The sequence below is a fragment of the Rhineura floridana genome, chromosome 1 (genome assembly GCF_030035675.1).
Source record: "Rhineura floridana isolate rRhiFlo1 chromosome 1, rRhiFlo1.hap2, whole genome shotgun sequence".
In the NCBI taxonomy this organism is placed as follows: Eukaryota; Metazoa; Chordata; class Lepidosauria; order Squamata; family Rhineuridae; genus Rhineura; species Rhineura floridana.
In genome coordinates, this window is record NC_084480.1 from 1,554,603 (window position 1) to 1,579,299 (window position 24,697).

Here is a 24,697-nt window from a genome sequence, read left to right on the forward strand (position 1 = left end):
ATGCCTTCCCTTCCAGCCCCCTCCTTTGGCTTGAATGCAGTTTGCACTGCCAGTTCCTGATGCTAGAAGTAGGACCCAGATGTCTTGGGTCTTACCTTTGTGTCTCACCTGCCTCCCCTCCCCTGCCTTTAAGACAGGAAAGGTCAGTGGTAGTGCTGAACAGTAGCTGCCCATGAAGAAAGCAAGGCAAAGACAAACGGTGACTCAGTTTTGCCACCTGGCTATACTCCTCCATACTTCTTTGCTGCCCCTCCCTGAAGCTACAGCTTCACCCTCTTGTTTGCTTCTCAATTAACTGAGTCACCGCTTCTCTCTGGATGCACCTGGATTTTCTAAAGGCATAAAAAAGCCACTCAGACTGCTGAAATACCTGCAGTGGGATTTTGGTCTCACCAAGTGAAGCATGCAGAACCAATGCAACAGTGCAGCCTGCCCCAACCTGGGACTATAGCAGCCACGAGCCATGCCAGCATGGCCAAATGATCCTGTGGGCTGATGGGAGCTGTAGTCCAAAACATCTGGAGGGCACCCAGCTGGGGAAAGTTGCAACAGAATCTTGTAGAGCAGTGGTTCCCACCCTTTATGAGTATGGGACCCCCTTCATAAGATTAAAAAATATCATGACACCCCCCCCACACACACTAATTGTAATTTTAGCCTCCATTAAGTGAAAAAATGGTGTGTGGCAAAATTACATCTCCAAATATCCCTTTTCATAAAAAGCTCCCTGCAGACAGGGAGGTGTTGCTTTCTTTTCTTAATGCAAAGGTTCATGAAACTGGTATCCCCCTCCTGCACATACATAATCTGAAGATGTACAGCCCTGTGTCCCAGCACCAGTGGGTTACAGTGTTGGATTAAGATCCAGGTTCAAATCCCCACCCAGCCATGAAGCCCACTGGGTGATCTTGGACCAAACACAGTCTCTCAGCCTGACCTATCTCGCAGGGTTGGTGTAAGGATAAAATGGAAAGGGAGCAGGAAACTATGGGCACCATTCTGAGCATTGGAGGAAAGGTGGAATATAAACACAATAATAATTAAATAAATAAATACATTTCAGCTGCAGTATGTGGGCCTCAGCCAACCTGCTGAGCTTTTTAAAAATCATCATCAGTGTGGTAGTGGTGGGGATGCTAGATTGTGAAGACAAAAGGGTAGATAGATTGAGGAGGGGCTTAGTGCTTTTAGGCCTTGGGATCATCATCAGAACCGATTACTTGTTCAGTGTGCGCTTGGGGAATGAGAATGGAGCAGAAGACGGATCAGGGCATGCACACACAGAAACATACCTGCCCTTCCTGCAAGCATCTGCTGGCATGCATGCATTTGGGCACGTGAGGGGGGGAAGTCCTCAACTTCTGCAGCATCTTGGGAGAGAGAGATTGGGGGGGCGGAGTGTAGATGGAAGAAGGGGGGGGGACACTGGCATGGACACACTTGTTTCATTATTTATTTATTATTTGATTTATATCCCGCCCTTCCTCCCAGTAGGAGCCCAGGGCGGCAAACAAAAGCACCAAAAACCCTTTAAAACATCATCAAAACAACTTTAAAATACATTAAAATAAAACATTTAAAAACATTTTTTTAAAAAGCTTTAAAAACAGCCTCAGAGATGAGGGGCAAGCATGTCCTGAGCTTCCTCACTGCTCCTTGGCTGTGTCTGGGCCAAAGGTGAGATCTGGGCGGCCTCGCGAATAAGAATAATTCTTAAAAGGAGGTGGCAGCGAAGCAGGAGACAAGAAAGGCAGGCAGGCTGACTGCCAGGAAGGAAGGGAGAAAGCAGCCCTTCCTTGTGGCCTTGCTTCTTTTTGCTTCACAAAAAGCCCTCTCCTCTCATTCTGAGTAAGGGCTTCGTCAGCAGGCAGTGCGAGGAGACAGGAGTCAGCAATAGTAATCCCCTCTTCTTCCTGGTAGCTCCACCCTCAGCCTCCTTTGGCGTCTTCCATGTGTTTTATAGGCAGATGCCTGCCCTTGACGCACCTGGAAGATGCTCTGACACTTCAGCGAAAGTCTTCCCCTCTCGTTTGGAGCAAGGGGGAGGTGTCGTCTGCAGCGGCAGTGGGGAGCAGATAGCATTCAGGGTGTGAAGGCTTTTTTAAAAAAACATTTATTTACTGTTCGCAGCCCCCTCTGAATTACTTCATGGCCCCCCTGGCGGTCACGACCCCCAGGTTAGGAACCACTGTTGTAGAGAATTCTTTTTCAGGCACAGGTAAGTTCAGAGCAAAGATAAAAATATATTATGCATCCAAGAGGCAGGAATTAGACGATCAATGAATATCATGAAGATAGCTTGGTCACACAAACCAGTGAAGCACCTTTGAGTCTGGGTAACACCAAATTTGCAACAGTTGGTAGAACTCAGTTATGAAAAGCTGCTATTGGTGGTAGGAAAAGAACCTGCATTCTGGCTTACTTTGCTAGATGGGACGTATAGCATCTATCAGAATGAATGTCCTCCCAAAATTACCCTTTTTGTTTATAAATATTCCACTGCAAGTCCCAAATAATATCCTAAATAAATGGCAAAAATTGATGCTGGACTTTATTTAGAAAAAAATGTCCAAGAGTGGCAAGAAAGGCTCTTTAAAAGTGACCCGAAGAAGGGGGAATGGGAGTGCCTGATGTTCACAGTTAACTATTATGCAGTTAGAGTAACAATGCTAAAATAATGGTTTTGTATAAATCTTATTATACGAGCAGAACACTCCATCCTAAAAAGGCGAATGAAAGATATATTATGGCATTGTGAATCAAACTGGAAAGAAGGAACAGTACAGATACCATTTGTAAATAGTGGCTTCCATATTTGGTATAAGCTCAGACAAAAACTTTCTCAAGGGTAATCACCTCTTACATGTCCCTTTTATAATGAATGTCTGACATATACAGAAGGGCAATTAGGGGATCTGACATTATGCTGTCAATGGGAGACGGATGTACTAAAAATGTAATGAATGGTAATGTTGTAAAATCTCATGCTGAAATTTCTAATTTAATGGGCAACAATACACCACAGCTTTTTCAATATTTTCAAATTAGAGAAGCTATAAAAAGCTTAATTAGAAAATCTGGAGAGAGAAGATTGGAATCTAAAACAGAAATTTACCGTTATCAGAAAACGATAAAGGTTTAATCAGTAAATTCTATCTGATAATACTGAAGTCAGAGGGAACATTGGTGAACTATATGAGAAAATGGAGTAGAAATCTTCAACAAGGTGTTTCTTTGGAAGAATGGAAATGGACATGGGGTAAGGGTACAACTAGATTAACATCAGTCGACTTATAAAGTTATGTGCCACTGATATTCCCCTATAGACTTAGTAAGATTTACAGAGATGTTTAAGATAGATGCTGGAGATGTAACAGGCTAATGTTGACTTTTTGCATATATTTTGGAGTTGTCCAAAGGTTCAAGTGTACTGCAATCGGATCTGTGAGATGATACAGGATATGCTTGGTTATTCTACACCAAATAATCCCAAAATGCTGTTGCAAGGTTATCTTGGAAACACTGTTCTTGAAGATGCCTTAAAGATAATGCTGAATCTTTTGACTGCTGTCAAATTAAACATTGCAAAAGCCTGGAAACAGAAAACATTGCCCACTGCCTATGACTGGTATATGAGGATCTGGGACATTGTTAAACCATCTAGGTTGACCTATGATAGGAAGTGCAATATGGTCAGGCAAATCAGTTTATGGAATGCTACAGTGTCTTCTTGATGTATTGGAACAATAAATGTAAAGAAAATGTACATCCATATAATTTGTTTAATATAAGAAGTCAAAGTGTTTGTGTGAGTTAGTGGGTATGTATTTGTCCTTGATGTATTTGATTTGTTGCTGGGGGGGAAAAGAATTTTCAAGTGAATTCTTTTTCAGGCACAGATACATTCAGAGTGAAAACACAAAGATGTCACATGTTTTAGAGTTTACACAGCTATGTTCAGTGCTCCCGAGACTCTTCCACCATCTCTGGATATTTCAAAAACAACAAGGCTTTCAGGCATTACAAAAACATGTAACTTGTCCTTAATACCGACTTCTGTACTTGAGAATTGGAAAGTGGCCAATGTAACATTAATTTTTAAAAAAGGAACTGTGAAATTACAGGCCAGGTAGCTTAATGTTTGTTCTGGAAAAACAGATGGAAACCATTACTAGATATACTATTCCCAAGCATGCTGAAGAAGAACCAGCATGGTTTCTGCAAAGGTAAGGCTTGTCAGACTGGTGTTTTAGATTTTTTTGAGAGTGTCAGACAGTACTACACATGTGGATTTGGGTGATCCAGCAGACTTGGACAAGTATGAGTAGCACTGTGACTAAAGACGCAGCTGGGTCAAAGCCGAAAGGAAGCCCAGAGGCTGATGCGCACAGATGCGAAAGGAAAGTCCGGAGTTGTACAACGCACACAATAGGAACATGGAATGTGAGAAGCATGAACCAGGGAAAGTTAGAAATTGTCAAGCAAGAAATGGAACGCATCAACATTACAATACTTGGTGTGAGCGAACTAAAGTGGACGGGAATGGGACATTTCCAATCAGGCAACTACAAAATATTTTATGCAGGAAATGAGAAATTAAGAAGAAATGGGGTTGCTTTAATAGTGAGAAGTGATGTAGCAAGAGCAATTAGGAGCTACAACGCAAGGTCTCAATGAGATTAAATGGGAAACCTTTCAACGTAACCATCATCCAAGTCTATGCTCCGACAGCAAATGCAGAAGAGGAGGAATTGGAGAGATTTTATGCAGAAGTACAGGAAGAAATTGATCACACACCAAAACAAGATGTGCTGATAATCATGGGGGATTGGAATGCAAAAGTAGGGAACAGAGAAGAATTAGGAATTGTGGGGAAATGGGGCCTAGGAGACAGAAATGAAGCAGGAGAAAGACTTACTGAATTCTGTGAAGCCAATAATTTGTTTCTTGCGAACACATTTTTTGAACAACCGAAAAGACGACTGTACACGTGGACATCACCAAATGGTCAATATAGGAATCAAATTGATTATATAATTGGTAGCAGAAGATGGAGAAGTTCCATACTTTCTGCAAAAACAAGACCAGGAGCAGACTGCGGTACAGATCATGAACTGGTCATATCGAAAATCAGAGTAAAGCTAAAGAAGACCAACAAAGCAATGCCATAATGCCAAAATACAATTTAAATAACATCCCAGGAGCATATAAAGATCAAATAAGGAACAGGTTTGAGGCTTTAAACTTAGTTGACAGAGAACCAGAAGAACTATGGAATGAAGTCAGAGACGTTATCAGGGAAGAATACAACAAGACAATATCTCTAGTTAAAAAGAGAGAAAGACCTCAATGGATGACTGAATAAACTCTTAAAATGGTTAAAGAGAGAAGGAAAGCAAAAGCAAAAGGAGACAGAGACACAGTGAGGACCCTAAATGCAACAATACAGAGACTAGTACGTAGGGACAAAGAGAACTATTACAATAGTTATTGTACAGAAATAGAAGAGGACAACAAAAAGAGTAGAACAAAAGCCCTGTTCCAAAAGATTAGAGAAATGAAAGGGAAATTTAAATCAAGAGTAGGGGTGTTGAATAATCAACACGGGAACACACTGACTGACCGAGATGAAATAAAAGGAAGATGGAAGCAATACACTGAAGAACTCTATAAAAGAGATGGCAGGATGACAGATTCATTAACGGAGGAACAGTACGATGATGAATCAGAAATTTTAGAATGCGAGGTGAAAGCTGCACTTAAATACTTGGAAGGAACAAATCACCAGGAACAGATGGCATACCAATAGAGTTGCTACAAGCTACTGAGACTGAATCTGTCCAAATTTTGACAAAAATCTGTCAAGAAATATGGAAAACTAAACAATGGCCCGCAGACTGGAAGTGTTCCATATACATCCCAATTCAAGAAATATGGATAAGAAAACAATGGCCGACAGACTGGAAGCATTCAATATGCATCCCAACTCCAAAGAAAGGGGATCCCAGGGAATGCAGTAATTATCGAACTATTGCCTTAATATCCCATGCAAGTAAAGTAATGCTCAAGATTCTACAACAAAGGCTCTTACCATATATGGAGCGAGAAATGCCAGATGTCCAAGCTGGATTTAGAAAGGGAAGAGGCACCAGAGATCACATCGCAAACATACGTTGAATGATGCAACAGACCAAGAAATTTCAGAAGAAAATCACCCTGTGCTTTAAAGATTACAGCAAAGCCTTTGACTGCGTAGATCATGAAAAACTATGGAACGCCTTAAAAGAAATGGGGGTGCCACAGCATCTGATTGTCCTGATGCACAACCTACACTCTGCACAAGAGGCTACTGTAAGGACAGAATTTGGAGAAACTGACTGGTTCCCCATCAGAAAGGGTGTGAGACAGGGGTGTATTTTATCACCCTATTTATCTATAAGCAGAACATATCATACGGAAAGCAGGATTGGACCAAGATGAAGGAGGTGTGAAAATAGGAGGGGGAAATATCAATAATTTAAGATATGCATAAGATATCATACTCTTAGCAGAAACCAGTAATGATTTGAAACGAATGCTGATGAAAGTTAAAGAGGAAAGCACAAAAGCAGGACTACAGCTGAACGTCAAAAAGACTAAAGAAATGACAACAGAAGATTTAGGTAACTTTACAGTTGACAATGAGGACATTGAACTGGTCAAGGATTATCAATACCTCGACACAGTCATTAACCAGAATGGAGACGATAGTCAAGAAATCAGAAGGCGGCTAGGACTGGGGAGGCCAGCTAGGAGAGAACTAAAAAAGGTCCTCAAATGCAAAGGTGTATCACTGAACACCAAAGTCAGGATCATTCAGACCATGGTATTCCCGATCTCTATGTATGGATGTGAAAGTTGGACAGTGAAAAAAGCGGATAAGAGAAAAATCAACTCATTTTAAATGTGGGTTGGAGGAGAGCTTTGTGGATACCATGGACCGCGAAAAAGACAAGTAATTGGGGGTTAGAACAAATTAAACCAGAACTGTCACTAGAAGCTAAAATTATGAAACTGAAGTTATCACAGTTTGGCCACATAATGAGAAGACATGATTCACTAGAAAAGATAATAATGCTGGGAGAAACAGAAGGGAGTAGAAAAAGAGGAAGGCCAAATGAGATGGATTGATTCCATCAAGGAAGCCACAGACCTGAACTTACAAGATCTGAACAGGGTGGTTCATGACAGATGCTCTTGGACGTCGCTGAGTCATAGGGTTGCCATAAGTCGCAGTCGACTTGGAGGCACATAACAACAAACAAGCAGACTTGGGCTTTCAGTAAAGTCCCTCACCAAAAACCTCAGAATAAGTACCGCAGTCATGGAGAACTGGAGTTAGGGGTGAGCAGTAAGGTGGCCAAGTTTGCAGAAAATGCCCAATGTTTATCCATGTATTTATATATTTTTTTACTTAGATTTCTTACGCACCCTTTACCATAAGGTCCCAGGCGGGTTTCAACAGTAAAATATGCAATTATAAAACAAATAAAAGTTGCAACCATAAAATAAGAAAAGGGTAAAAACAATTGAAACAGTTCCATAAACACAACAATTAAAAGCAATTCCACATATAAAAACTGTTATAATAGTTCCAGTGCAGACACAGACTGGGACATAGGCGTGATGGCCCTGTGCTGCCTCCTGAACAGCAGTTGCCGGGAATGAAAAATGGGAAGAGTGCTCTTTGCACTCAGGTCCTGCTGGGGCTTCCTAGAAGAGGCGTGTGGTTGACCGCTATGGGGTGGGGTGAGGTGCCTGCATGGGGCTGAGCGGTCTCCCTACCTGGGGAAAAGGCTAGGACAGGCCGCCCTGGGTTAAGGGAGAGCGGTGAAAGGGCGAGGAGAGGGGACGGGAGGGGGCAGGGCTCCGCCCCTCCCGCGCTGTCAGAGTCGCCTTCGCCCCGCCTCCAGCTGCCCCCGCCGCCCAATCAGGCGACCGCTCCTCCATGTGCCCGCCCACTGTCCCTCCCACACTGCTGTCATCACAGACCTGCACGTGGAGGAGGCGGGGCCGCTTTCGCCGCACCCGAGCCCTGCTATTGGCCGCTGGGAGCTCCGGGTTTGCCCAGGGAGCCAATGGGCGCCGCCGCTGGGAGGGGCTTCGCTTCAGGCCCGGAAGAGAGAGCAAGGAGAGAGGGGGCAGGGGGAGCTGCGCCTGCCCCTGCCGCAGGTGGGCCATTTACCCCGGGGGAAGCAGCCTCCCGCCCTGCTCTTCCCGCGCTCGCCCCGACGCCCTGGAAATGGGGAAGGGGCGGGTCCTTTTTAAAAAGAAATTGGGGAGGGGGATCTTTCGGGGGGGGGCGGTGGCGTGTCCGATGCAGCCCTTTTCCTCCCCTGCGACCCTTTCCTGGGTGGGGGAGGGGCGAACGGCTCCCTGAGGCTCCGATGTCTGTGGTGGTCCAGGCCACGTTCTGCCCTTTTTTCTTTCTCTCCCGCCATCCCCCCACCGCCACCCCAGGGAACCCCCAAAGAAAGTGGGAAGATTGGGTGGGGGTGTTGCGCGTGCAAGAGACCTACAGGGTAGGAGTTGGGGTGGGGGTGCCTAGCGGTGTGAGTCTTAAGAGTGGGAGGGGGACTGTGGAGGGTGAGTTTGGGGCTGATGTTGGGAGTCCTGAGCCTATAACCAAAGGGGGTGGGGGGGGAGGCTGCTTTGCACGAGCCCGAGGTGGTTCTGCGCGTGTTTTATCCGGTTTTCCTCTTGCTTTGTTCCTTCCTCCCAAGAGTTGCTCTCTGCCTGGTTGCCTGGCACAGAGGCCTGCAGGTAAGAACCAGATCCGACTTGCATCGTGCTGGGCTCTTGAATAGTGCCTCTGCTAATCAGGATTAGGTTCTCTCTTGCTAAGGCGGCTGCTGTGATCTGTTCCATCCAGCCCTGCCTGAAAAGATCCTGGAGGTTGCCAGGCCCTCCCCTTTGGGTCTGCTACTTTCAGGGGGGTGGGATGGGGATGTTTATTTATTTATTACATCTATATACGGCCCCATAGCCTAAGTTCTCTGGGCGGTTTACAGAAATTAATGTTTAATTGTGGATCATTAACTCTCTTCTGTTTCTGGTTAGCCCAAAATCTTCCATCTTAGGCCTTTCTCCCTAATGAAAGGGTTTAGCCGTTGTTTATGAGCATAACTGGAATCAGCTGGAGATATTGCCCTAAAGGCACTGCTTTAACTCTTCCAGTGTAACTATGAGGACCAGAAACTTGGTTTGTTCTCTTACGTGTGTGAGAAGGCCCTGATTTACAGATTTTGTAGCAGTATATCTGTGCCCTGCCTTGATGTGTCTCTGTTTCAGGGCATCTATCTCTCACTCAGTGCTGCAATTCTATGTGTACTTATATGGAAGTAAGTGCAACTGGACTTACTTCTGCATAGGATTGCTGAATTCAGTTCCCGGTAGGTCTGTGACGAGGAGGTTGCGTTGTCCCTAATGTCCGCTTCCTTCTTTAACCACCACTTCTCTTTGTCTGGTGTGAATTGGCTTCCCAATCTCTGTCTAACCTTAGCACTAAGAGAACTTCTTCAAATCTCTATAGTGCCGCTACTGGGTTGGGCAAATGGATGAGAGGTCAGCTGCCCATATTATGGGAAGCTACCTTAGATAAGGGAAAGCAGGAACTAGCAACTAGTGGCCAGGTGGCAGTGGGGGCAGGGAGGCGGAGGTGAAAGTGGGGTGTGGGCACGATGGCCCAGGAGAGAGAGTGTGGAGGGGAGGCTGTTTTGAGCACGTGTTGGAAGGCACACAGCAAGAGGAGGCAGCTGGGGCAGTGACAGTTTGTGTGGCGCAAGAAGGGATCTGTGTGCAGATGAGATTACCTGGGGGAGGGGAGTTGAAAAAATGAGGAAAAAAGTCCCCTTTCCCAGACATTTTCTGATTTTTTTTTTCTTCTGAAAAGTGGGGTGTGGGGTCAGAAAAAAACCAGGTTGTGCTACTTTGTGCTGTGACTCTGGCTATGGGTCTAGCTCCAGGATCTTGCATTTAGAACCTCAAATTCCACAATCAGAAAAAAACCCAAACCCTTGACTGAAGGTTTTCCATAGATTTGTGGCCTATGTCTTCCTGGGTCCCACAACCTCCAGAGGGCAACAATGTGTGAATTTAAAATAGCAAAATAAAATACATTTGGTTTGGATGGCCTCAGGTCCAGTCTCTGGCATCACAAGGTAGGGCTGGGGAAAAGACTTCTGTCTGAGACACTGAGAACCACAGCTGCCAGGCAGTGCAGACAGTAGTAAGCTAGATGGCCAACAGGCTGATTCATTATAAAACAGTTGCCACATTCCTGAATCTTATCTCCATATGCTTGCCAGGAGCTTCTAAAATTTGTTCAGGCTGGAGCACTGGTAAGCTGCTGTTGGGGTGTGTGTGTCATAAGTGCCTCGTACCACCAGGAGCACCTTTGTAGTGCCTGAGATACTCATACTTGCCGCATGGATGGTTTTATGAGATTGTGTGGGGTGGAGGATTTACAAGTCTGTTTTGTTCTAGTTATCACTTTATTTTAGAATAATTCTGGTTAGTTGGTTTTGAGAGAATTTGGGGATGTCACTCCCCCAAACACATACACAATGGGAGCAGGGGGGGGGAATGGGGCTAGCAGAAGGTCTAGGAACTGGGGTGAATCATGTAGAGATCTCAGCCAGGCCCCATCTGGCATTTTAGGCCATTTAACATATTTTCTTCCACTCCGACCATCCCTGACTGCCATGCTTAGTAAGGTCACGGTGTGGTGTGTAACTTCACTGGGAGTGCCCTGAGATTGATCCTGAGCACAGCTAGCCCCTTCCTGGACAGCTGGAGCCAGGAGTAGAAACCGCACGGTGTGGACTGGATTGCAAGCAGCTAGTTGGTAAAGTTTCCATCCCTCTTGCTGGTGGAAAGCCAGCTTTGGAATCTGGGCCAAACTCCAGGTGGGCACCTTAATCCTCCTCTGTAATTCACAAGATTCATTCATGGAGGAACCATATGATGAAGAAACAGAAATTTTAGAATGTGAGGTGAAAGCTGCTCTTAAAATACTTGGAAGAAACAAATCACCAGGAACAGATGGCATACCAACAGAGTAGCTACAAGATACTGAGACTGAATTTGTCCAAATTTTGACAAAAATTTGTCAAGAAATATGGATAAGAAAACAATGGCCGACAGACTGGAAGCATTCAATATGCATCCCAACTCCAAAGAAAGGGGATCCCAGGGAATGCAACAATTATTGAACTATTGCCTTAATATCCCATGCAAGTAAAGTAATTCTCAAGATTCTACCACAAAGGCTCTTACCATATATGGAGTGAGAAATGCCAGACGTCCAAGCTGGATTTAGAAAGAGAAGAGGCACCAGAGATCATATTGCAAACATACATTGGATGATGCAACAGACCAAGAAATTTCAGAAGAAAATCACCCTGTGCTTTATAGATTACAGCAAAGCCTTTGAGTGTGCAGAGATCATGAAAAACCATGGAATGCTTTAAAAGAAATGGGGGTGCCACAGCATCTGATTGTCCTGATGCGCAACCTATGCACAAGAGGCTACTGTCAGGACAGAATATGGAGAAACCAATTGGTTCCCAATTGGAAAGAGTGTGAGACGGGTGTATTTTATCACCCTATTTGTTTAATGTATATGCAGAACATATCATACGGAAAGCGGGACTGGACCAAGATGAAGGAGGTGTGAAAACTGGAGGGAGAAATATCAATAATTTAAGAGATGCAGACGATACCATACTACTAGCAGAAACCAGTAATGATTTGAAATGAACACTGATGAAAATTAAAGAGGAAAGCGCAAAAGCAGGACTACAGCTGAACGTCAAAAAGACTAAAGTAATGACAACAAAAAGTTTATGTAACTTTAAAGCTGACAACGAGGAAAACTTGTCAAGGATTATCAATACCTCAGCATTAACCAAAATGGAGACAACAGTCAAGAAATCAGAAGAAGGCTAGGACTGGGGAGAGCAGCTATGAGAGAACTAGAAAAGGTCCTCATATGCAAAGATGCATCACTGAACACCAAAGTCAGGATCATTCAGACCAAGGTATTCCCGATCTCTATGTATGGATATGAAAGTTGGACAGTGAAAAAAGGGATAAGAGAAAAATCAACTCATTTTAAAGGTGGTGTTGGAGGAGAGTGTGATGTTCCTATATTAATGTATATATGGTAAGTGTTGTTGTTTTAGAAGATACATGGTAAGTGGAGTGAAAGAGGGGGAGTGACTGGGCAGTAGAATGCGAGATGATTGGCTGAGTGTTTAAAATGGCTGAATGTATAAAAGGATGAGGGAGAATGGAATGGGGGGGGGGAGAAGAGAAAGAGTGGGTTGCTTGGTGGGGTTTAGAGAGTTGTTTGCCAGGAGAGAGTGAAGAAGGAGGAGGGTGGAGTTCAGATTAGTATTGAGTAAAACCATATGCCTATGTGCCTTAAGAAGAAATCTTGTTAATCTTGTTAGCTTTGTTATCTTTAATAAATACTTAATTTGGTTTACCAAAGGCCTGATCCTTGGCTGGGGTTTCACAGACCAGAAGGGAGGGTAAGGTAATGACCAAGGCTGAAGGGGAACTGTAACAAATGGTGGCAGCGGTGAAGAGAATAACAATACCAGTATTCAGAGTCTCTGGGGACGTGACTGGTGGTTGCCTAGCAGGGGGATCTGTTGAGATCTGTGCTAGAGCGGGGAGAGAAACCATAAGAGAGAGCGGTCCGGACTGGTGGAGTCCCTGGTGGTGCCTAGAGACAGGCAGTAACCACGCGCAGGTAGGAACCTGACAGGGAGAGCCAGGGAAGGACGCATCACAGAGAGCTTTGTGGATACCATGGACCGCGAAAAAGACAAATAATTGGGTGTTAGAACAAATTAAACCAGAACTATCATTAGAAGCTAGAATGATGAAACTGAAGTTATCATACTTTGGACACATCATGAGAAGAAGACATGATTCAGTAGAAAAGACAATAATGCTGGGAAAAACAGAAGGGAGTAGAAAGCGGAAGGCCAAACGAAATGGATTGATTCCCTAAAGGAAGCCACAGACCTGAACTTACAAGATCTGAACAGGGTGGTTCATGACAGATGCTCTTGGAGGTCGCTGATTTTTAGGGTCGCCATAAGTCGCAATCGACTTGAAGGCACATGACAACAACTGTAAGGGCCCTCTCTCATCTTGCTGGCATAAGGGATTCCGTTCCCTGTTGTTTCCAGCTCTAAGAGATTGGGGAGGTGAAGCGATGCTGCCAGTGCTGTGCCGGGGACTGTGGATCCTCTGGTGGTGCTCTGGCGTCTGAGCCTTGCCCTCCTCTGAGGGTGTTTCTAGACCCAGCTGACTGCCAGTGCTGTTACGGTTTTCCAGAGCTGGTCAAGCCAGGGCAAGCCTGCGCTAGATGTGGCCATTCCTGCTCAACTTGGCGTGGTCGCATGGGTCATGGCAGTTGCCCTTGGGAGGCCAAGGCTGGGCAAAGGGAAGCATGCATTGGGGAGCAAGCAGGGAACGTGCTTCCCAGGGGGCAGAAATGCCCTTCTGACTGCAGCCCACTGCACGGGATGCCCAGCCAAAAGGGACCATCTAAAAATAACTGCTGGTATCTCTTTAGGCCTGTGAGTTTGTGAGTGATGGGGCTGTCCTTCAGCTGGGGGGGGGCATTGGGCAGTAACATGAGTGGCTGATGTTACTCAGCTTCAATCTGCAGTATGTCTCAACTAGGGAAGGCTCAGAGGGGTTCCTTTGCTGGGAAATGGAGATCCTGGGGAAGGTTGGGGTCCTGAGGGCAGGCAGAGCCCGGTTTACTTCTTCCTCTGCTGTCCAGCAGGTTAATAATGTCAGGTTTTAAAAATTAATATTTATAAAAGCATTTCTATCCCACCGTACCATAAAACATCAAGGTGGTGTACAATGTTGAAACACCATTTAAAATAAAAATGTAGGCAATCACTGAAGTGGCTGGCATTAAGTGTTGCTCCAAATGTTACTGAGAGGAAGAGCAGAAGGCATGGGGATGGGCATTGGAGAGGGACGGCAAGAGCTGCCTTGCTGGAACGGGCCATTTTGGTCTGTCTAGTCCAGCCCTGCGTGCAGTGAAATCAGCCCTGCGCCTCTGGGGTGCTCCCAAGCAGGATGTGGATGTGGTGACCATCTGTGGTGGCTGTTGGGCCAGGCAGCATCCCACTGTCCCGTGTGCAGGGTGGTTCATGACGTGGATCCACTGCGTGAGCTGTGATGGAGCTGCTCGCTGGCTTCTTGCCGAAGTCTCTTCACTCTTCCTGCCCATTGACCAGGACAGGTCGAAAGGAGCGTTACTCTGTCTGCGAGTCCTTCGGCTGCAAGAGAGCTGCCAGCCACGTCTGGACCTGCGGCCTCCCCTGCTGACGCTGGCAGCCAAAGACTGCCCTCGTTTGTGCTGAGGCAGGTCCAGCAAGCTCCTCCTGGCTCCGGCTCCCTCTCTGAGGTTCTGCACTGCTCACTCTCTCCCACCAGAGGAGAGCCCCAAAGGGACTGTTAGAGCCATACGACAATGGAACCAATTTCCTAGAGAGGTAGTGGGCTCTCCGACACTGGAGGCCTTCAAGAGTCAGCTGGACAGCCATCTGTCGGGAATGCTTTGATTTGGATGCCTGCATTGCGGAGGGGGCTGGACTTGATGGCCTTATAGGCCCCTTCCAACTCTACTGTTCTGTGATTCTATGAGGCCTTCTGTTCCAGTGCCTCCATTTTGGCACAGTGGGGTCTTCGGGAGGGGGGTGGCAGCCGCTGTGCGGTAGGTCTCTGCATGTCAGGTGCTGGGAATTGCAAGTGGGACGGTCTGCCACCCTCAGCCCCCACTTTGGGACTTCCCTTTGGGGCATCCCGTTGTGAGACCTGGATGTTGCACTGGATGGGCCCCCTTTGGCCTGGTCCAGTGCAGGGCTCTTCTTAGCTTCCTAAGAGGGTTCCCCTCACACATGCACTTCCACTGGGGCACCAGAGGCTGCCACAACGATGGCATGACTCAGTGACTGCTCGTGGTCAGGAAAGAACTTCCACCCCCAGTTCAGAGTGGCCTGTGAGTCAGATTCTTGCCAGCATGTGTACAGGCTCACTTGCTTGAGTGATTGGCTCTTTGGGCACCTTTCTGTTTTGCACTCTCTCTGGCTGTGGCAGGCTGAAGTCTGGGTCGCGCTGGCTGATCGGGGGGCCCTGGGAGGTGGAATGGCGCTTTCCAGCTCTGCTGTCAGAATTGCACCACTCACAACCCTGCTTGGACTATGACCGGAAACTGCCCTCCAATCTGCTAATAACTTCCTCATTATTGTTCCGGTTCTCAAATATGTGGTGTGTGTATGAGAGAGAATGCTGAAAGTGGGGTGCAGAGTTCAGGGTAGGTTCTGATACGGGGCAGCCTCTGTCCCCCGCTTCTGTTTGCCACAGAATGTTCACTGTTCCAAATTGGATTTGCATGTGTAGAAGAGGGAACTGTGTGATTGCGTCCACAGTGTGCCTCCCTCCTCCCATCAGTGATTTGCGAAGAAGGTAGCTCAGAAAAACTGCATTGCTCTGAGGTGCTCCTTTGATGGTGGCTTTAGTTAATCTGTGGTCCTCATTCTGGACATGGATTAGTGATGGGTCCACAGATTCCCCCCCCCCCCCACGTGCATTGACAGCCTATATGTAGAACAAAGCATTGGTGTTGAGTTGGCAGGGAGGGGACAAGGTAAAAGGAGTCCAGAAGGTGGTGCTTCAACTCAAAAGGTTTGGGAATGGTGCTCAAGGTTCCCTTCTGTTCTTCCCTACAGACTGTTTTCAGCCACCAAATCTGGTCTGGGTGGAGAAATTGTTCTTGGCATTCAATTAAGCTGTCCTTCTGGGCTCTTCCTTTCTCCTTGCTGTTGAGGAGGGGAAGGCTGGGCGCGGAGGGCTCACAAAGACCCCAGTCGTAGGCCCTGCTGGGCTGCCGGGAGTTGTGGTCAAAACATCTGGAAGGCACTAGCCTGGGGAAAGCAGCCTTGCTTGGCCATGGAGGGAGCTTCCAGCATCCATGCCAGTACTCCAAGCCTGCCCTCCAGGGCTTCCTTTGAGTCAGGGGGCTCCTCCATCCCTCCCTGTCCCCTGGCCAGGTTCTTGTGTCTCCTGGAGCTACATAATGGCTGGGAACTGCTGCAGGTGAATCCTTGTCTTCTGCTAACTGCCCATGCCAGGAAAAGTTCCACTTGCGCAGATAGATTCAGGAGCTGCTTTATAGGAGCTGCGGCCCAGCTCTGTCCAGCCCAGTCCCGTCTACACTCACTGGCAAGGGGGCAGAGAGGGTTTTCCCTACTACCTGCACCCCCAGGGATTGCACCTGCAGCCTCCTGCATGCAAAGCATGCACTGGTACCACAGAACTACCGTCTGTGTACTTATTCATTGGTGATCACTCATGGCCAAGATTGCCTTCCAGGGTAAGGTCTTTAACGGTGGGTCCGTAAGTGACTGTGGAGGCCAATTCTGGATCCACACAGACTCCCACAGTGAGGACATAGGTTTCCAGATGGAAGATGGTCGCGATGAGGATTTGCTTGACGTGCCTTCCGCCTAGCTCGTTTGTCCCGTTCGCCCTGTATTCATGCTTCTTCAAAGTCCACGGCACCTTTGATAATGGCCGACCTCCATTTGGGACGTTCATGGGCCAAGACTTCTCAGTTCTCGATGCTCATGTTGCATTTTTTTAGATTTGCTTTGAGAACATCTTTAAACCTCTTTTGCTGTCCACCGATATTCCGTTTTCCATCCTTAAGTTGGGAGTAAAGTAGCTGCTTTGGAAGACAGTGATCAGGCATTCGGACAACATGGCCGGTCCAGCGAAGTTGATGTTGGAGGATCATTGTTTCAACACTGGTAGACTTTGCTTCTTCCAAAACGCTAACATTAGTCCGTCTTATACAATACCATACTATTGGTCCATCTAGTTCAGTATTATCTACTCTGATTGGCAGCAGCTCTCCAGGCTTTCAGACAGGATTCTCTCCTAGCTTCCCAGTTCTTACATTTTTTTAGATTTGCTTTGAGAACATCTTTAAACCTCTTTTGCTGTCCACCGGTATTCCGTTTTCCATCCTTAAGTTGGGAGTAAAGTAAGTGCTTTGGAAGACGGTGATCAGGCATTCAAACAACATGGCCGGTCCAGCAAAGTTGATGTTGAAGGATCATTATTTCAACACTGGTAGTCTTTGCTTCTTCCAAAATGCTAACATTAGTCCGCCTATTTTCCCAAGTAATTTGCATAATTTTCCAGAGGCAGCGCTGGTGGAATCTTTCAAGAAGTGGGAGTGGCGTTTATAGATGGTCCATGTTTCACAGGCATACAGTGAGGTTGGTAGTACAATGGCTTTGTAAATAAGCATTTTGGTCTCCCTGCGAATATCCCAATCCTTGAACACTCTACTCTTCATTCGGAAGAATGCGGCACTTAATACAGCCAGGAAAGGCACAAGAACCCCAAAATGGGAAAATAACACAAAATAAAACATAGTCCTTGAGCGCATGCAGAGTTCCTATCCCTTGTCCCTGCCCCATTGCACAGTTGCTGCTGGGAGCAGGAAGCCATTCCTGCAGGCAGGCCAGGGCCCACCTTGTCTACCTGTGTGGATCAGTGCCTGGTCTCCTGCCCCCTGCCCGAGGAATTTGTCTCCTGCGCTGCAGGACAAAGCATCTGCCTGCAGCTGCTGAGACAAAGGAGGGAGGAAGAGTGTGTGTGTGTCACTATGGCAACCCTCACAGCGGCTGCTGCCAGAGGAGACCTGGCCGTGCCTCCCTCGCCCAGAAGAACGAAGCCACGGCCTGGCATGTCCTGGCGTGGCAGGAGTGGGGTCGCTGTACCATGGGGCAGCCTGATCTCCTCCATGCATGGACTTTCCCACGCCCAGCAGTAACCCAAGAGAAGTTGCCTTTGAGTCTCATCCAACGTTCCTGGAGTTTATTCATTTATTTTATTTTATTATTTGATATATATCCTGCCTTTCCTTCCAGTATAAGCAAAGTAGGAGTTGCCGTTGGTCCAGGAGTAGCCGAGTGCTCACCGTCCACTTGCCCTCCCCGCAGGGGTGACTCAAGGTCTCAGAGGGAACAGCCTCCCTAGACCCTGCTGGCAATGCCTATGGTCTACTGCACACTGGGCCATCTCCTCCAAATGACCCTCCTCTCAGGGTGGCCCCACACCGGCCTTTTTTTGCTGAGGCTGGATCCTAACACTTGGGCTAGTAAACAGGAGTCGCGAGTGGGGCAGGCGGCCCTGATCAGCACAGAAATGGGGTCCCTACTGGGGGTAGGACACAGGAAGCTGTCTGTCTACCTCTGTATTGCCTGCACTAACTAGCAGCAGCTCTTCAGAATTTTGGGCAGGGGGTCTTGCCCTGTCCTACCTGAAGATGGTGGAATTTGGAAACTTCTATTCATGTTTTTAGCAAAAAAAGATATTCTGAAAATAATAGCATCTGTGAATTAATTTGCATACAGTGAAGAGTACTCTGGTATGAAAAAGCAGAAGGGTAATGGAATTGTTGCTGATCACAAGCTGAATATGAGCCAACAGTGCAATGTGGCTGCAAAAAAGGCGAATGCTATTTTAGGCTGCATTAACAAGTGTAGTTTCCAAATCATGTGAAGTATTGGTTCCCCTTTGTTCAGCACTGGATAGGCCTCATCTTGAATACCGATTCCAGTTCTGAACACCACACTTTAAGGAGGATGCAGACAAACTGGAATGGGTTCAGAGGAGGGCAACAAGCAGGATCACGGGACTGGAAACAAAGTCCTATGAGGAGAGACTGAAAGAACTGGGTATGTTTTTCCTTGAGAAGACTGAGGAGAGATAGGATAGCACTCTGCAAGTATTTGAAAGGTTGTCACACAGGGGAGGGCCAAGATCTCTTCTCAGTCGTCCCAGAGTGCAGGACACGGAATAATGGGCTCAAGTTGCAGGAAGCCAGATTGCGACTGGACATCAGGAAAAACTTCCTGTTAGAGCCATACGACAATGGAACCAAGTAGTGGGCTCTCCGACAGTGAAGGCCTTCAAGAGGCAACTGGACAGCCATCTGTCGGGAATGCTTTGATTTGGATTCCTGCATTGCGCAGGGGGTTGGACTTGATGGCCTTATAGGCCCCTTCCAACTGTACGATTCTGTTATTCTTTGTTAGTTTTGCACTCTTCTCCAATGTGAGGTAATTCTGCGAATGGAATGGCCTGGTGCTGGCATCTCCAGTGATCTCCTTGGCTGCTGGCATTGAGTCTGGTCGTCTGTATGATTTATGTTTCTGCTTCTGTTTTAAGAATAAACAGTAGGTTGCTCTGTCCTTATTTAAGGAGGCAAATACATCCTGCTGGGCTGGACCAGTTTTCTGTCTACCTCAGGTCTCTGTCTTAGCCAGTCCATTGACTCAAAGTTTGTTGTTAATAGTACTGATTGAAAAAAAGTTTGTCAGGATTTAAAGTAAATGATATTGGAATTAAAAATCGTATCTCTAACAATAACAGTGAGGCAACAAATCATTATCATCACTATACACAATGATAAGCTAGCCTTATTTGGTGTAAAGACACACTTTGCAACTCCGTGAAAGACGCCTTCTATTGAGTCAGACTATTGGGTCATCTAGTTAGGTATTTTCTTCACTGACTGGCAGCAGAGGGGGGATTCTTTCTTGGCCTACCACTGAGCTACACCTCATACCTTGGATCTCCCTTCCTCAAACCTCCCCCCCCCCCGAATTAAAAGGCCTGCTCTGTTTTGTTCCATGGTTAAAACTGGGAGCTCACTTGACTCTTGGGCACCAAAACAGTCTACTTTTCAGTGTGTGCAAGTACTCCACACTGGCGCACGCCCCGTGGTTCCGAAGGAGGTCGACCACAGGAGAGGCTCCTGCAGAGCCGCAGCGGGCTCCCTCCTCTGGCGGTGCATCAGACGGGATCCCTTCAGCCTCCGCTAGGGGCTCTGCCCGCCTTGGGTGCAACTGGAAGGAGGCTGGAGCGAGGCGCACTCGCGGGAGCCCTTTGTTGGCGGACGTCGCGCGCTCTGGCGGCCCGCCTGGGTGAATGCGTGGCCTACAGCATCCGCAGCGGGCCGAGCCAGGGGAAGGCGGGCAGCTCTCCAGGTTCAGAGCCCGGCCGGCTCTTTCAGTGAGGGAATGCCGAGGGAATGCCTGCCTGCTTAAGGGGCTGGGAGCCTGGCCCGCCGCCGCCTCCCCGTCGCCCGGCTAGCGGTGGGCGCAGCGCGCGGCTCCGGCTGCAAGGCAAGGTCAGCTCCGTGGGGAGGGTGGTGCCGGCGAGGGGAGGAGGCGGTGCTTGCTGGGCCAGGGGGCGTGGCCAGGGGCTGAGGAGCAGGAGAGGCGGGCCAATGGCTGGGGGGGCGGGCCCAAGCAGCTGGTAGGAAATGGACCTCCGTGAGTCAGAAGAGAGTCAGGCGGCGGCGAGGGGCTGGAGGGTCGCCCCAAGGGAGGGGACAGCCCCAGGCGAGGCGGCGGCTGCTGCTGCTGCTCCTCTGGGGAGGGGCCAGGAGGCTGCCAGGTGAGTGCAGGCCACCTAGCTCCCTGCCCGTCCCGCGGGTGTCTGGGGTCGCCCAGCCAGCCCCCCACCCCGATTCTGCTTCTGCCCTCTCCCCAGCAAGGACTCGGCCTTCGCCTTTGCAGCGGCAGGTCGCACCCCGCTCGCCTGCGCCTCGCTGCCTTTGGGTCCCCGCCGGGGGGGCGGTCTTGCTTCCCACGGCTGAGTTCGGCGGGGGGCTCCGTGAGTGTCAGCTTGCCACCTCTAAGGGACGGGCGGGGGCCGGCTTCTGCATTGATTCTTTCCACTGCATCCCCCCAGTGCAGAGCGGGGGGGCACGGCTGCCTCCTCCCCAGATTGCTGCTGCTGAGCAGAGAAGGCCTTGGGGCTGTCACAGCTTTGTCCCCCCCACCTCCCCAGTTTGAGAGGGGGCAGCATATGGGCATGTGGGGGCTTGTAACTGCCCTTAACGCTGTTGGATTGCGGGCGGTGCTCACATTGCCGAGGGTAGGGCTGCACACCTTTCGGTTGAGGAGGGAGGGAGCTGCGTCGCAGGTGGAGGGGCTTCTGCCTGTCGGCCCAGAGTGTCGGGAGAGGCTCCCTACTGCTCCCCAGAGTGCCGGCTGGATTCCCCCTTGGCCCCCCTCCCCTGTGGCTGCCCCGCTGAGAGCCGGGGGGGGGGAGGTGCCGCTTTTGTCTTCAAAGTTCAGCGTTGCCTCCTGCCCGCCAGGGTTTCATGGCCTTGAAGCTCACTGTTTCTGTAGGTTTCGCTGCAGCCTCTGGCCTGCTATGACCATTTCCTTGTTGATGGGGTGAGAAAGAATGTTTTTTTCCCATATCCTTAAGTTTCATCACCAGTATTTCTTTTTAAAACCAGGTTTGGCTAATTGCTTCACGTTCCTAGGGGCCGGCTTTCTCACTCCTCTCTGTTGCCAGCGTGTGTGGGCTGGGCCCTGTAGTTGTGAGATGTGGCCTGAAGTGGCTGGTCTGGCTAGGCAGGAGATTGGTGGCAGTAGGTGTATGTTGGTGCAGTGCCTCTACGGAGTAATAGAATCAGAAAAGGCAGGTCTCTGCCCCAAGGAACTTACATTATAAATCTCGGAAAATGTAGGTGGGGAGGCATGGGAGATCCAAGAGTAACAAGGGACAACTGGGAGACAGGGCAGTCTTCAGAGAGGACTGTGAGGGTCAGCCAAAGGCTTGCTGCAAAAGGTGGTTTTGGGGACTGCTTGGCTTCATCCTAGAATCATAGAATAGTAGATCTGGAAGGGGCCTATAAGGCCATCAAGTCCAACCCCCTACTCAATGCAGGAATCCAAATCAAAGCATTCCAGACAGATGGCTGTCCAACGGCCTCTTGAATGCCTCCAGTGTCGGAGAGCCCACCACCTCTCTGTGTTAGCCCAGCTGCTGCCTCCCTTCTCCTATCTCTCCTGAGGCTGAGATTCCATTTTGTAAGCTCTTGGGCCTGGGAATCTCTTGTTCTAATGTTGTTGTTGTTATGTGCCTTCAAGTCGATTATGACTTATGGCGACCCTATGAATCAGTCACCTCCAAGAGCATCTGTCATGAACCACCCTGTTCAGATCTTGTAAGTTCAGGTCTGTGGCTTCCTTGATGGAATCAATCCATCTCTTGTTTGGCCTTCCTCTTTTTCTACTCCCTGCTGTTTTTCCCAGCATTATTGTCTGTTCTAGTGATTCATGTCTTCTCATGTTGTGTCCAAAGTATGATACCCTCGGTTTCATCATTTTAGCATCTAGGGACAGTTCTGGTTTAATTTGTTCTAATACCCAATTACTTGTCTTTTTCGCAGTCCATGGTATGCGCAAAACTCTCCTCCAACACCACATTTCAAATGAGTTGATTTTTCTCTTAGCCGCTTTTTTCAATGTCCAACTTTCACATCCATACATACAGATTGGGAATACCATGGTCTGGATGATCCTGACTTTAGTGTTCAGTGGTGCATCTTTGCATATGAGGACCTTTTCTAGTTCTCTCATAGCTGCCCTCCCCAGTCCTAGCCTTCTTCTGATTTCTTGACTATTGTCTCCATTTTGGTTAATGACTGTTCCAAGGTATTGATAATCCTTGACAAGTTCAATGTCCTCATTGTCAACTGTAAAGTTGCATAAATCTTCTGTTGTCATTACTTTAGTCTTTTTGACCTTCAGCTGCAGTCCTGCTTTTGCGCTTTCCTCTTTAACTTTCATCAGCATTTGTTTCAGATCGGTGCTGTGGATATTGACGGTGCAGTATAAATAAGGCCATGCATCCACACACCTCCCCGGGCACTTGTTGCTGAACTCAGGGAAAGGGTGCATCCGCTTGCTTCAGCTGCTGCTTAGGGAGGCCCAGAATGGGGTTCCTCTTTCCTTGTGCAGACATGACTGGAGCATTCTGTGTATTCTGGCTGAGAGATGGAAGCACTTGGGGGATGTCTGTTTGGCACCGTGTGGCCACCTGCATCTGGCTCGTTTTTGCTCCACAAGAGCTATAAGCTTGGAGGGCTCTTAGCCACATGGCTGCTTTGGATGGCAGCCCTGCCACTGTTGGATGTTTTGGGCACATGAGGTGCCAGAGTGGCCTTTGTGTGCATCCTCACGATGAGGGTGGGCAAGAGGCAGAATTGCCGGGCCCCTGCAAGGGGTCAGGAGGATTCCCTTTTGTCCCTGCCCTCTGCGTGTGCCCCATGCATGGATCCCAGTGCTGGGCTGTCAGCTGGGGTTCCTGGGCATGGCTGAGGCTGAGTTGGTTGCTGCGCACACACTTTTTGCACCTTGAGAGGGGCAGGTGGGGTATAACTGCATTTTGCATTTTGTTTGTGATTCTCTTCTAGTAGTTCCGCTGTCGTGCAAGGCTGGGAGAGGTGCACAGAAGGAGGCTGTTCTTTTCACATCTAGCTTTTTGGCCAAGGCAGGGCAAGAAAGCTATTGTTGGATCTGCTCCCCCACATTCACCCCCCAAATGTGCAAGTCATGAGGTTTGACTTGTGGACTTTCCGCCCATTCTCTCAGTACAGTGTGTCAAACTGGTGGGGCACTTTGCACCTCTTTGGACCGGAACGTATTTGGGGTGTTTGGTCAGGACTCCTTGGGCCCTGATGCTGCAGCCTTCACAGAGCCAGGGAAGAGGTCTGGTGGAATCCAGTTGCGATGCAGAGGAAAAGCCAACTCAGGATGGACCCAGGCAATGAGGCGAGGCAGCAACCGGAATTCAGGGTGGGGCGGGGGTAGCAGGCAGGAGCAGGGAGTCCACTCCCTCTGCGAGACCCTAGTGTGGGGCAGCAGAGGGTTAGGTCACCTCTGAGCTGTCACCTTCAGAGTTCTCCAGATATCGTGACCAGCCTTTACCCACAGAGATGTCTGTCTGCCCCCGCCCCTCCCCACTGCCGAGTAGAGGTGTGTCTTCCTGGGACCATCCTGTTTGCTGGTTCCCCGGAGTGAGGCATTTGCAGAGATTGTTGCCTGCTGGATCCCTTCCTGCCCCCTTAGACCATACCACCCGATAGCTGCAGAATATTTATTTATTTATTTATTTTATTTTATTTATATACCGCCCTAAGCCCGAAGGCTCTCTGGGCGGTGTACAAAAAGATAAAAAACAAGCAATGTATAAATACAATAAATACAATAAATCAAGAAAACAAAACAAACAAACAATAAAAGAACCAAACAACATCCAAAAATACAAATAATGATGAAAATGCCATTAAAACACACTTTAAAATGCCTGGGAGTATAAAAAGGTTTTCACCTGGCGCCGAAAAGATAGCTGGTTCTCTGGATCTGCCTTTTTGACTCCTGCGCATCCATGGGGGGTCTTTAGTGCCCCTGGTATCTCAGGCCTAAGGGGAGCCCTGGCAAGCATCTGGGTGAGTGCTCTAGGCCAGCTGCCCCAGATGTTGTTGGACTACAGCTCCCATCAGTCTCAGCCAGTAACGGTGATGGTCAGCAATGATGGGAATTGTAGTCCAGCAACATCCGGGGACCCGAAGGTTGGGAAAGGCTGCTCTGGGCCTTGAGGCTTCCAGCTGGGATGCCCTTGATTCCGCCCCCTGCCGGCCTACCTCCACTCCTGCTTCTTCTCTTGCCCTCTCTCTGGACAGAGGCTAATGTGGCACTCGTGGTGACCTGGCTGGGGCCTTGCACCCCTCCTCAGA

At 48.3% G+C, this 24,697-nt stretch overlaps 1 protein-coding gene across 6 annotated transcripts in view; it reads left to right on the forward strand.

Moving 5' to 3' along the window:
- Nucleotides 1–8,189: 8,189 nt before the first annotated feature.
- ATOSB (atos homolog B) overlaps nucleotides 8,190–24,697 on the forward strand; it is a 45,575-nt gene continuing 29,067 nt past the window's right edge. For 3 of the 6 annotated variants that reach the window (XM_061612834.1, XM_061612827.1, XM_061612822.1), the window contains exon 1: nucleotides 20,405–20,556. The gene's annotated coding sequence lies outside the window, so the exon portion shown is untranslated. Of the gene's footprint in view, nucleotides 8,212–20,027; nucleotides 20,288–20,404; nucleotides 20,557–24,697 lie in introns of those variants that run through there. The other 3 variants (XM_061612842.1, XM_061612851.1, XM_061612861.1) reach the window with 2 other exon arrangements.